General features: G+C 38.5%; 1 protein-coding gene across 1 annotated transcript in view; it reads left to right on the forward strand.

The window, feature by feature from the left end:
- Positions 1 to 8,401: 8,401 nt before the first annotated feature.
- LOC134848530 (uncharacterized) overlaps positions 8,402 to 13,236 on the forward strand; it is a 47,219-nt gene continuing 42,384 nt past the window's right edge. Inside the window, exon 1 of the mRNA XM_063866029.1 lies at positions 8,402 to 8,431. The gene's annotated coding sequence lies outside the window, so the exon portion shown is untranslated. The remainder of the gene's footprint in view (positions 8,432 to 13,236) is intronic.

Raw genomic sequence — 13,236 nt, forward strand, 5'->3', positions numbered from 1 at the left:
AAGGTCGCCGGATCTTTATTTCGTATTATGTCCTACCTTCTGTTGGCAAGCTGGCAACACGGCGGTGAGGATATTGCGAGTTGTTTTTTAAAGCGAGTTGTCTTTTATTGCGAGTCTTTAATAGGAGTTGTCTTTTTGTGAGTTGTATTCTGTTGCGAGCTGTTTTTTGTTGCGAGTTATCGCATTGAACACATTGCTAGGCGAAACTGTGCACTGGATAGGCGCACATTTCTGTGTCTGTAAGTTCCTGGATTCCAAAGACACGTCATTAATCATGTTGAAGTTTTTTCTGAAAAAACAAAGAAAATGAAAGAACAAAGGGAATCCGCTTACAATTTACAAAATTCACAAACTGCCAAGGTAAATAAATGGTTTTCCGAGAATAACACATAAAACCAAAAACGTTTACTACTAAAAATGTTGAGCAATTAGCAACAAATTCAAAAGAAACTAATATGCCTTAAAGCCTTAACGAGCCTAAGTTACAAAACGGAAAAATAACCATAAAAAGAAACAACAAGTTGTGCAGTTTAAACGGAAAATTGTGATTTTATTTGGAGCAGGGGTGATAAATTAAATTTCAAGGAAATTTTTGTATTTATTTTTTCAAAACAAAATTTCAGTCCTACTGGCAAAATCAGCAGACCGAAGAAAAAAATCTGTCTGTTGGTTGCTCCAAAAACGTGTGATGTGAAAACCTTTTATTTAGGACCGCTATGGTTGCTTTTTCTGGGCACAAATTTTTTCAGCTTAATTAAAAAGGTTCCAATATGGCATAGTGCTTAGCCCCATTTTATTTTTATCTGACGTAGCTCTGCTTGCATGGAAAAAGACATGCTCGGGTGGATTCAGGATTTTCTAGAGGAGGCGTTTTAAAAACTATTAAAAACTCTCATGGCTTTTTTTAGGTCAACCAAATTTATTTTCAGGTTTTCCCAAAGCACAAAAATGGCCGTGTTTTTTTGACATATTTTTCTGAGTCGCAGGCAAAATTTTAAAAAGATAGGCCAAAAAGGGAGGTTTTTGGCAATTTTTGGAAGTTTTGACCAAAAAATCGCGTTTTTTTGGCGCGTGCTCTCTCCTCAAAATTAGGATATATTGGCGCCAAAAGCGCTTTTAAAAAGTTTTTAGGGTCTGTCACCAAAAATGGATGTCTCAAAGTAGTACAAAGGGGGGAACCTTTGGGTCGGCAGGGGTCCCCAATCCCCCGTAAATCCTTTGGGTCCCCTATACCCCTGTAAATCCACCTCTGTGCTCGGGTATAGTTTCTTACCGAAGTTCTCATTTTGGCATAAGAACAAAAAACTGATTTTGAATGAATGAGAATATTTGTGACCATAATGTCAGATTGCCCAGCTCAAGTTGAGTCATGTTACCAAAGGCAAGCAACTCGTGCTCATTCAAAAGGGCAGGTTGTTTTGTTTTGATTATTCTTTTCGATTTTTTTTGTTGTTTTACGATTATTGTTCCGACTTTCGATACGAAAGTGACGGAATATTTGTGCTCGGGGTGGGTTTTTTTTTCTTCAGACAAATTTCGACTTTTTAACTAGCCATTTTTGACGGAATATTTTTATATCATTCGAAAGATATTGTTGTCCTGAGCTTAAGTTTGAAAAGATATTTTACCTGTGATCATTTTTCGTAAAGTTACGGGGGCTTAAAGATTGCCATTTTGGGCAATTTGGGACAATTAACGCGCGATACATTTTGCGCTATTAACGCATAAGCGGAGAGTTAATCCGTCTTATAAATCGTTCCAAATTGGTTGAAAGAAGCTTATTTGCCATAATTGATTTGTTTCAAGGAGCGAAATCTATCCTTTTGTACTTTATTTGGCGTGTGGGGGGATGATTTTAATAAAAAATTTCAAATTTTAGAATTTTTTTTTCATTTTGTTTGATTTCATTTAATTCTTAAATGTTATTACTGCTCGATAAACCTCGAAAGGCAGTCGGAACATTCAGGGCTTCGCCCTGATACGAGCAGTCTTGTATACTTTTCGTTCTGACAAAATAGGAGCTTTAGTAGCAATATGCGGGATAAAAATTAAGAACTCTAGTTTTTCTTTCAAAATTTTTCACAATGATCTTGCTAAAAATTGTTGATCACGCCACTGTTTTAACTTGAACTCCATTGCAACATTTTTTTAGTGCTTCAGTTTTTTTATACCCGAATTTAGCTAGAAGAGCATCACTGCTACAAAACAGTTCAAGTTGCCCATTAAACGCTTTCAATCGCATCATCACATTTTGAGATTTTGGACGGAATAGTTTAAGAAGTCGGATCTACTTACAAGGGGGGATTGTTAAGTAGATCAAAATGGTCGATTTTTCGACCAATCAAAATGTAGCAAAATTAGAATTCACAATAGGAATCTCAGTATTAATTTACTGTATTTATTTATAGGGGTGGAGACTCTTAAGTAGGTACTATGGGGGGAGATTGTTAATTAGATCCTAGAAGTCTTGACTTTTCAATCGAACTGCATCTCAGTATTTTTTTGCTCGAAAACGTTCAGAACCATACTTTTGTCAAAAATGATCTGCCCTCAATTGTATTTTTAAAAAAAAACATTAGAAAAATCGTAACAAACTTAGATTTCATTTTTTTTGAGGTGTTGCATAGATATTAGTTTCCCCAATTAAGAATAAAAATCAACTACTAAAGGTTTACAGCATCAATGTTTTTTTTGTAAAAGCTATTTAAAATTTTAGAAAAAACTGCTCTTCCTTATAAATGTGTTTTTATAGTGGGAGCGGGGAGTACGCCTGCTGTTCACCTAATTTAGCTGATCAAATTAAGTTTTTCACAAGTCGCATTAATTTAGTTTGCCACATGTCACATTAAAGGCGTGACTTGCTAGCCTTTAATTTGCTCTCTTTGTTACGCTACACCAAAGAAAAGAAATTTTCAAGCCATGCGTTTACTCATAGCAAGAACTCATTAGAGATTTCTTAAGCTCACGCTAGAACAAATCAAATTTCAAAACAACATACCACTTGAACATCTGTGACGTTTGCTTACGGTTTTAAGATATGCGTGTAAAAATTAAAAAAAGTGGAATATTTTGTAGAAAATAACTCAGGGAACTCAGGGAAAACCATGAACCTTTTTTCTGATTACAAAAATTGGATATTGAAAAACATCTAATGGGGTGAGGAAACGCCATCGAAGTGGAGCTTACAACGCCGGTCTAAATTATTCAGACAAAACGATTTAAAGTGAAAAACTGAAACGCATTTTTCCCAAATTAGGTTGAAAGTAGACAAAAAGTGAATAGAACAAAGTTTGCCTAGAGTTTTATGAAAAAAATTGGCATTCAAAATTTTTACATTAAACTTGGTTTTGAAAAAAATTTAAGAGGCTAGACAAAACTACTTTAAGAAGGATATAATTTTCACTAACTTTGGTATTGGGTTGCCAAAAATGTTTGTTTTCATTGAAAAAGTTCCTGTGTTTATTAATGTTGAAACACTTTTGAAGCATTGTGTGCAAATTAGAGATTTTTTCCCCCAATGTTTTGTTGAGCTAACACAGGCCAATTTTGTTACAGCTTAGTATGCAAATAGCTCCGTAGTTGATTAAGCAAATGCAGTTTAAAATTACACCAGTTTGAAAGAAACTTTTTGAACACTAATTAAATTGAACCATAATTATCGATCGTTTTTTAAACCCAATTTAGAAAAAAACTATTTTAACTATCTAATATGAAAATTTTTGTCCAAATCATTTATTTCAGCACTTTTTTTTTAGTTCAATCCTCTATCTGCAAGTTATCGATAACTCGAGTGTTTTTATTTATACTACGCCAAAAAGTTCGTAATAATGATTGGAAATGGTTGAAAATTGAAATAACGTCGCTATAAGCTTTTGCACCGTCATTTTAATAAACCTCATAACCATAATAATTGATTGCAATTTTCGAAACTTGATATCTTCAATATGATATAGAAAAATTCATAATAACTTTTTTGCGCCGATGACCAAAAATTGGTCGGAAAAAACTTCCCAAACGTCAAAATTGGTCGGAAAATTGGTCGGAAAATAACCAAAATTGGTCGGAAAAAACTTCCTAAACGTCAAACTTTCTATGTTTTTCAAACTTCAAAAATTTTTGCGGCTTCTGATGATCGAATTTTCCATTTTGATTTTTAATAAAGACAGGAAATACTTTCCTCCGTTTTTTTTACATTGCAAAATAATCAGAAAAAATTTAGCATAAGCAAGAAAGCTTGATACTTTAGCCCACCTTGAAACATAAACTTTGAATAGAGAATGGCTTTGAAAACTTGATTACAAATATGAAGAAATTATAAAGAGAACACTGAAACAAATTTATGTCGCATTATCCTTCGAAAAGGCGATTTTTTATCTGACTCGTTTTCTCAATTTCTTAAGATTGAAAGTTTTATTTTTTAAAATGCTTTTAGTCCAGTAACAGAAAAACTCAATGAGGCTAAACTTGGCAGAGGAGATATTCTGCAACTAGTCGGACCTTTTGCAGCTAGAAGGCCTGATTTTTCTGAAAAAAAACCTAAATATAAAAAGTTGTTACTATTCTTAATTTCAAGAATATGGTTCAAAAATTTTCTAACACTAGTGTTGTAGAAGTCCACAATGACATGATATTCGATCCCCATACAATCATACGGTGACAGCTCGACTAGCATAAAGCTGGACTAGCATAAAAGTTTGAAAATAAGGAAATCATATCGACTACCATATTTATGATAGCTTTATTTCTCAGAAACACAAAAAGAACATTGAGCAATGGAGAAACTATGCAATCAACAAAAAAATGAAATTAATTATCACGTAAATTATGATCAGTCACACTTAGACATGTAATGGCTTGAACCGAACACTGATTACTGCGCAAATTATGAAACAAATGAGTTAAAAAACTGTGATTCACAATTTTTTGTGAACAAGAATTTTTATTTTGACAAAAAAATATTTTTGTGGATAGATTTTTATGCTAGTCGATACCATTTTCATTTTTGAACTTTTTAGGCTAGTCGATACAACGCCAATCATACTTATGGAGGTAAAGAATGCGATACATTTTTTATGAAGCTGGTCAAATCTCAAGTGAAGCTGACTTAGCAAGTGCTGCAGGACATATCACTGGTGGGGTATTCAATCTATCAGACATAGTCTCAATCTCCAGACAAGAGGAGCTCGGATTTGAATGGTTTTTCTTAGAGCCGTTTGAAAATTAATAAAAAGCAATTGTTCCCCATTGTCTAAAAATATGGATGCTATACGACCTATCGATGAAATGATGTGGTAATTGGACTTGAAGTACTCGCTTTAAGATGCCCTTGAGCTTCTCAGCTGGTTTTAATGAAAACGAGATAAGAAGAGAAAAAAATTGTCTTCACTAATTGAAAGCAGTGGTTAAAAACGTAACAGCTTCCCCCTTTTTACTGAAAGGTGTTTTTAATGCGCGTAAACTATATATATTGAGAACTTGTATGTTTCTGTAAACATTAGATTTAAGGCTCTCAAAATTAGAAAAAAGCGTTACATTCTTTTTTTTGTGAAGTGTGAATAAAGTATCGCATAGGGTACAGGGGTACCTGGGTGCCTTGTTTGTCTTTCACCGATTTATTTTGGCTCTGTCAGAAAATAATTTATAGGGGGTCAAAAGAAGTACCATATTAGGGCCTTCGCCCTGGTCTGAATAAACATCTTGTTAATAATTTCCCTCCTATTGCAATGCAAGGTAACATAGGGGGGATAGTTAACAAGATCCATGATTAATTTTGTTTCCAGAGACTAGCAAAAACTAAGCTGACCTCTCAACTATTTTTTGCACAAGCTATTTTGCTTCCGCGAGCTGAAACTTCGTTAGAGATAATAGCCTTCAAATTCCTTGAAGTTGTAAAACTCGTTTAGTCGCCCTATACTAATACAAATCTTACTGAGAAATTTTCGCGGAGTTAGTATATATGTTTTTATGAAAAAAATTTCTTTCTTAAATCATTGTAGTCAGAGCATTGTGCTACTTGTACAAAAAATAGCTTGTTGCGTATTGCGTCTACATAAATCGTTTAGCTCCTGCTGACGTCTGGTTACATCCCTTACATAGACTTGTGGAGATGTCTTCTTTCCTTCATGCTCCGGATGAAAGAAAGTCAAAGGCAAAGCTTTTTCATGTCCAGTCAACATCATATGCGGATTAATCCCTGTGGTGGAATGTTGTAAGCTCCCATCACGTGTGGCAAATATCTATCCCAATCAGCCATGTATCGGGAACAATACATCCTCAACATCGACATCTGAGTCCGATTTTGTCTTTATACAAAGCCATTCGTTTGGGAATGGTAAGTCTTAGAATGAGCCTGAGCTACTTGAGAATGTCTCATGAGCTACGTAGTCAGCTCTCGTACAAAACCAGTTCCACTGTCTGATTGGAAAGTGAACAAGAATCCGTGTCTCTCTATCCATGTATTGATCAGATGATCTCAAGTCTCTTCGGCTGAGGCCGTTATGCAGGGCACGGCTTGTGCATAATTCGTTAAGTTATTTGTCATCACTAAGACCTGATTGAACCACTGTCTGTCATACATATTTTCTGACGATTGATCTGCACCACTTCATTTAGCTATGATTACTCGATTCACTGTAATGCGAATCACAATTTCCTAGGATCTTCCACCTGTTGGCGTTGGCATGGCAGACATGCCTTCACCCACTTCTCGCATGTCTTCTTCATTCCCGGCTACTCAAAGCGTTTCAAGATCTTCTCGTATACTTTATCGATTCCTTGATGGCCCACCTGCTCATATGACCTAAATAAGAGTTCCTTTTGATAGAGTTGCAAAACACTAACACGTTGTATTTGTATAGGACCTTGACCTCTTTTCTCCTTTTGCAAGCAACAATCCCATCGTTGTTCGGATAAAACCGTCCCTCTTTCTGCATATAGTACTGTCTCAAGATCCGGTAACTATCTTCTTCTAAATCTCCTTTGTCTGGTTCCCCAGTTTCAATCCACCTTTTCAAGCTACTTATCATGAGGTCATTTTTCTGCGCTCTTATCAAGTCCGAGAGTCTGTATCACGCCTTCAAGAATGTCTTCATGACCCTCAGGTGACTGTTAGCTCATCTTCCATCTTAACAAACCAAATAATTGCCAATGGCTTGTCTCTTGTTTGAACGGTTGAAGGTCAATCCTGAATTTTTCCTATTGTGGCAAAAGGCTCATCTAACGTTTCGACACCGCTATCATCTCTATAGACTTTCTCACTCGAGTACAGGTAGATATCACTATCAGGGTCTTGATACACCTCCCTGTTCAAGCCTCTTGCTCGAGTCTCCACCAGTAATGTATAGATCGCCAACTCTGACAATTCTGATCCCGTGCTCGAGTTCCTGTCCAAGTACGTGTCAACCTCAGATTTCTTGATTTCTTCGAGGTGTCTTCGTCAGATGAGTCTGTCGTGGAGCATCTTTCCACGGCAGATTCTGATGTGCATGATCTACTCATCCATCTGAACTCCTCGGACAAAACTTTGTCCACCTGTTCTTGTTCATCTACATATCCACTTCACTCAGTGTCCGACGCCCGGAAAAAATTTTTTGCTTCTAGTTTATCGACTCGGCTTCTATCAGACCTTGATTGGGCGCCTCGAAACCGAATGTTTTCTTCTGAGTCCCGATCTCCTGTTCTTTTTTCTTGTACGGTGTCTTTATTAAAAACGCTTTGAGGAATTGAGGATATTAGTTGCAGAACTAGTGTCCTACAATCCATTTCATTTTTTGTGCTGGCGTCTTAATGGTATTATCCGTACTTTCTCACTGAATGTCAGCAATGCCATGGCTGCTGCCCATTCAAGGTCATCTCTAGTCACTTCTCTCTCCAACAATCCACCCAGCATCCGCATCACTTCTGGTGTGACCTGCACCGTTTTGTCTAGCAATGAGAGGCTGTTCCTGTTGAACAACGTCTGACCATAACAACAGATCCAAGGACACCGGGTCGTTCTTGGATAAACTCCTAAGCTGTACCACTTTCCCCACTGGTAATTCAGGATTTCCTGGTATAGGATGTCCTGACTTGTCCAGCCATAGCGATCTATACAAGGGAAGTGCTTAAAAAGTCTTTTTGTCTAGAAACGAGAACCCTTACTTGATCTCTGCCTGATTGGCCTAATTCTGCTCCAATTTTTCATAAGACTCAGTTTTCTAGCTGGGGCTGTCACCATTTTGGTGCTTGTTACGCATCCTCTGCTCGATTATCATGCGGTAGCCATCGAACCTGACTATCCATCGACCAAGGTAACTATGGTCCATCGAGTACAATTTCAAGCAGGATAAGGCACGGTTGTCCACTTTTTGCTCCTAGTTTATCGACTAGTTTTTGCTCCTTGTTTTTGCTCCTATCTTATTAGCCTAATTGTTGTGATAAACTTATTAAATAGGTTCATGACTGGCTCACGGGATCGACTACCCAGCTCGACATCAACTAGCTGCTGTTCTCACTGCTCATCCACAGTGAAACGGAAGGACAAGGGTCTTCAATGTGACCGATGTGATGACTGGCTTCATCTATCCTGCAAAACAGTACCCGAGCTTTTGTACGAGCATCTTCCTTCTGTGTCTGGGATTCTCTGGGTGTGCAGCAATTGCTTTACTACAGCAAAACAACTTCTCAAAGACAAGTCTGATCCTCATTCATTGAAATTATTTATCGAGAAAAACATGTCAGAAACCCTGAAAAATGTGGTACAATCAGGTATTTCACCAAAAAATGTCGTTACCAAACCTTTTTCTGTTCCTTATCGTCCACTCGGAGAGAATAATCCAGTCTTTGAATAGAAATTGAAGGTTATTGTTGTTAAAGAAAGCACAAATAAGTCTTCCTTAGAACGACAACTGGAAGATAAAACCAGCGTTGATAATGTCATTAGTGACCTTGGAGTTAGTTGTCAAATTCGTGACTGTCATCGTCTTGGGAGATTCAGTGATGGCAAAAATTGAACGCTTCTAGTAACTTTTAATTCTGTTTGGGACTCACGCTTGTGTCGTAGCAGAGCCACTGAGCGGAGATACCACAAAAGCTCTGGCATTCTTATTCTTCCAGAATTGTCTGACAACGACAAAGTAATGGAAAAGGCTCTACTTCGAAAGTGATTCGAAATGCTCAGCAATGGTCATGATAAATCACGTTTGAAAATCCGCAACCTCAAATTACATCTTGACGGCAATATTGTTGAAGTCGAATATTGACTAACCCTAGCTACAATCAACGTCAGAAGTATTCTTTCCCTCAACAAAAGACTCCGTTTAACTAGTTATTTATCCTTACGAAATCCCACGTTTGTTTGTCTTACAGAAACATGGGTAGATTCTTCGTTTACCCAAAGTTTAACTCTTCACACATCCTTCCGAGTATTAGCTCGTCGTGAAAAATCACATGTAATTCACGGCGGTACAGCTATTCTGTTTAGCTGCGGCGTGGCTAGCCGGGAGCTTTTAGGTAGATCCGACATTGGCTGTGCAACTATTGACCTTTTTCATGTCCCGCTCGCAATTATATGTTTCTAAAAACCTCCGGTTAATAGTGCATACTATCATAAAAACGCCGATTTTTTTATCTTCCTGGATTCAATCCTGAAGCGTTTACCAAATGTGTAGCACATCATAGTTAGCGGAGACTTTAACGAACCTCACGTCTCTTGGACGAATTTCGACAGCAACACAGGTTTTTCGGAGTTTCTAGAGTTTCTGTTTCAAAAGAACTTGTGTCCGCTGATTAGCTTCCCTACACATGTTTCTGGGAGTATCCTTGACCAAGTTTTGTCAAATATTGCCGACGTGGCCTCTTCAGATTGCTACGCTCATACGGTTAATTTTTAAGTTCATTTTGCTGTAATGTTGAGGTTTGAACTTGATGGAGTAATAAATGCAAACATGCTTACGGAAACCATGACTATCCCTAGTTTGTCTTTTTCGGATTTCAAGCCGATATTCTCAATCGCTTTTTTTCGTTAACTAAGTCAACAGAGGATCCTCTGTATACAGAGTTTTGGTTTAATCAACCAGTTTAATCAACTACTCCTCCCCTTCTTCAAGAGGAAACGTTCTAACGCCTTACTTATCCTTCATACTACACATACATTACTCTGCATCATCTCAACAAGTTACATACGGCTCGAAAGGCACATAGTGAGTCTGTGACGCAGCTTGAAAGCGACTGTGACCTTTTTATCGAGCTCGATACCTTTCTTTTTATCAATAATTTTACCTGCACTGGTCTACAAGGCTGTTTCAAGTTGATCAAACTGCTCAACAACACGGGAGACATTCCTGGGTTCGTGCTTAGTCAAGGCACGCCAGTATACTGAAATCGCGGAGGCTTTCAACGACTACTTCTGTACAGTATAGCAACCTAATAAGACATCCACAATTGATTTCTCCGACAATTAATTGAACCACGTTTCTTTCGGTAGACAGGAGATTGCAAATGGTCTCGCAAATGCGTCACTTGGCTCTGGCGTTGAAAAACTTCCGGGCTCTTTCTTACGGCATGCAGCAGCGCCGTTATTTTTTCATGTATCTCTACTGTCCAGTTCTATTTTGTCATCTTGTGTTTATCCTAGCAACTGGAAACTTTCCTATGTTTCACCTGTGTTCCAACACGGTGACCGTACTTCCGTCTCCTCATATCGACCAATAAGTATTCTACCTAAATTATCGCTGGTATTTGAGATGCTTCTCTTCAGACATCTGCATGACTTCATCGGACGTAAGACTCACCAAATTCAATACGGGTTCCGTCGTCGCCACTCAACGGTCACTCAATTGATAACCTACCTTGACTACGTTTCACAGAAACTTGATGAAATCGAAAACGTGTATGCATTTCATCTTGACTTTAGCAAGGCCTTCGACAAGGTGCCTCACCACATTCTGCTCCGTAAGCTCCGTGATTTTGGAATTGACGGTAGATTACTCAAGTTACTTTCACGTTATCTAAGCAACCGACGCCAGCGTATTAAGATCCGAAATGCGTTTTCAAGTTTTGAGCACGTTACTAGTGGCGTGCCCCAAGGTTCAACCCTAGGGCCATTGATGAAATCGAAAACGTGTATGCATTTCATCTTGACTTTAGCAAGGCCTTCGACAAGGTGCCTCACCACATTCTGCTCCGTAAGCTCCGTGATTTTGGAATTGACGGTAGATTACTCAAGTTACTTTCACGTTATCTAAGCAACCGACGCCAGCGTACTAAGATCCGAAATGCGTTTTCAAGTTTTGAGCACGTTACTAGTGGCGTGCCCCAAGGTTCAACCCTAGGGCCATTACTATTCTTAATTTTCATCAACGATCTCCCTGATTCTTGTATTAACAGTCTCATGTACTTATTTGCCGATGATTCGAAAGCAGCATCGACGTCCTTGCAGCTACTACAAAGTGACCTCGATAGCTGTATTTTGTGCTGCTTCGAAAATGAGATGGTGTGCAACGAAAAGAAAAACCAGTTTATCATTTTTGGCAGCACTCGGGTCAAGGAATGTTTGTTTTTGCTGACGACAAGGTTGAAGATCTCGGTGTTACCCTGCATTTTGATCTAAACTTCAACCATCACATCAAAAATTGATTAGAGCTTTGTTACAAAACGTTTTTTGCTCTCAAACGCAGTTTGCCTTTCTCTTTCGCTTATGCCACCAAAACGAACTTATTCAGATCCTTTATTTTATCGTCCTTGTAATATGCATGTGAAGTTTGGTTCCCTTCCGAGTCCAATTTTGTTGCTCTTGAAACGTTTCAAAGGCGGTGTACAAAGTGGAGTACAACGCTCTTTGCAATCTTATAAGGACAGACTTGTCAAGTGTGATCTTTTTGCTATTACCGTACTCCTTCAGTTTAAAGACCTACTACTGTTCAACAAAATCATCTCAGGCCAAATAGATTTTCCTATCGGGGATTACATATCTATGAAACCCCAAACACGATTTGCCTTGAGAAACTAAGAGAAGATGTTGTTTCAGGAGCCAGTCATAAAGAAACGACATACCGACAATTTCTTCATTCCAAGAGCAGTACGTTACGCCAATTTCCTGCACCTCAACACGCCTATTTCAATTTTTGACACCCCTGCTTCCTTTTCCCGACTGTTAAAGAAATGCTTTGTCAAGTTTCTTAAAGTGGACTATGATGAAAATGTAAACCAATACTTCTGTAAATGATATCTTGATATTTAGTGCCTTTTAGTGCAATTAAGTTTTGTACTACTGATATTACTACTACTAATCGCAACTTGAAGGTAGCACTCCCCATGTAGACGCAATAATTCTCCTTGAACGTGACTACCGCAAATATTTCTGCTTTTGGTGCACCATATTTCATCTCAGTGTTGCTCAACACTTTACTGCCGTATGCAATGGGGCGGAGAACTGTTCTCGCATTCCATTTTTGCTCCTGACGCAGATTTCCGGAAATGGCTCCGGAAATAAGCATCAGAGTCGAGAACGTACATGCCTTTCTCTGTGGGCATGCCTAGCATTGTAGCACTGGCTTATATTCTCGAGGGCTTGCTGAGCTCTTTCATTCCTTTTTAATTTCTTTCCTTTGTTGCGCATCAGCTGCTGCATCGGGTAGACTTTGTCTGCGGATCGTTTCATGAAATCTCGATAATAATTTGCAAATCCTAGAAAACTCATCAGCTGCGTGGCCGTTTTGGGTGCCTTTCATGCCGAAACAGCCTCCACCGCATCTATCTGGATCCGTCCTCACGCCATGCTTATCTACCATTCTTTCCAGGTACTTTATTGAGTCGCTAAGGATCTCACATTTTGAGAGTTAAAATTCAAGCCAGCACTTCGTCGACTCTGTCAATGTGGTCTGCTAGGGTAGGTGTCGCTATCACTACGTCATCCACATAGCATATCACGAGATTCCCATACTTCTTTGTTATGCTGGTCAAAGCCTGAGCCATCGGATCGCCGTCGCTTTGCACAAGCCGAGGGGCATCCTCTTCCACAGGTTTAAGCCTAATTCACATACAAATCCAGACTTTTCTCTATCCTGTTTCAGCAAGGGAACCTTCCATAAGGCAGAACCCAGGTCCAATGCATCACCAAGTTTCGAGAGGCTCTCGTCTATGCGTGGAATTGGGTAAACGTCCTTTATGATACCCGCGTTCATGTAGCGAAAGTCGCAGCAGGATCGTAGCTGTCCTCCTTTCTTTTTGGTTTTTGGTCATGACAATCCCATAAGCCCA

Source organism: Symsagittifera roscoffensis, chromosome 6 (assembly GCF_963678635.1).
Source record: "Symsagittifera roscoffensis chromosome 6, txSymRosc1.1, whole genome shotgun sequence".
NCBI classification, from domain to species: Eukaryota; Metazoa; Xenacoelomorpha; order Acoela; family Convolutidae; genus Symsagittifera; species Symsagittifera roscoffensis.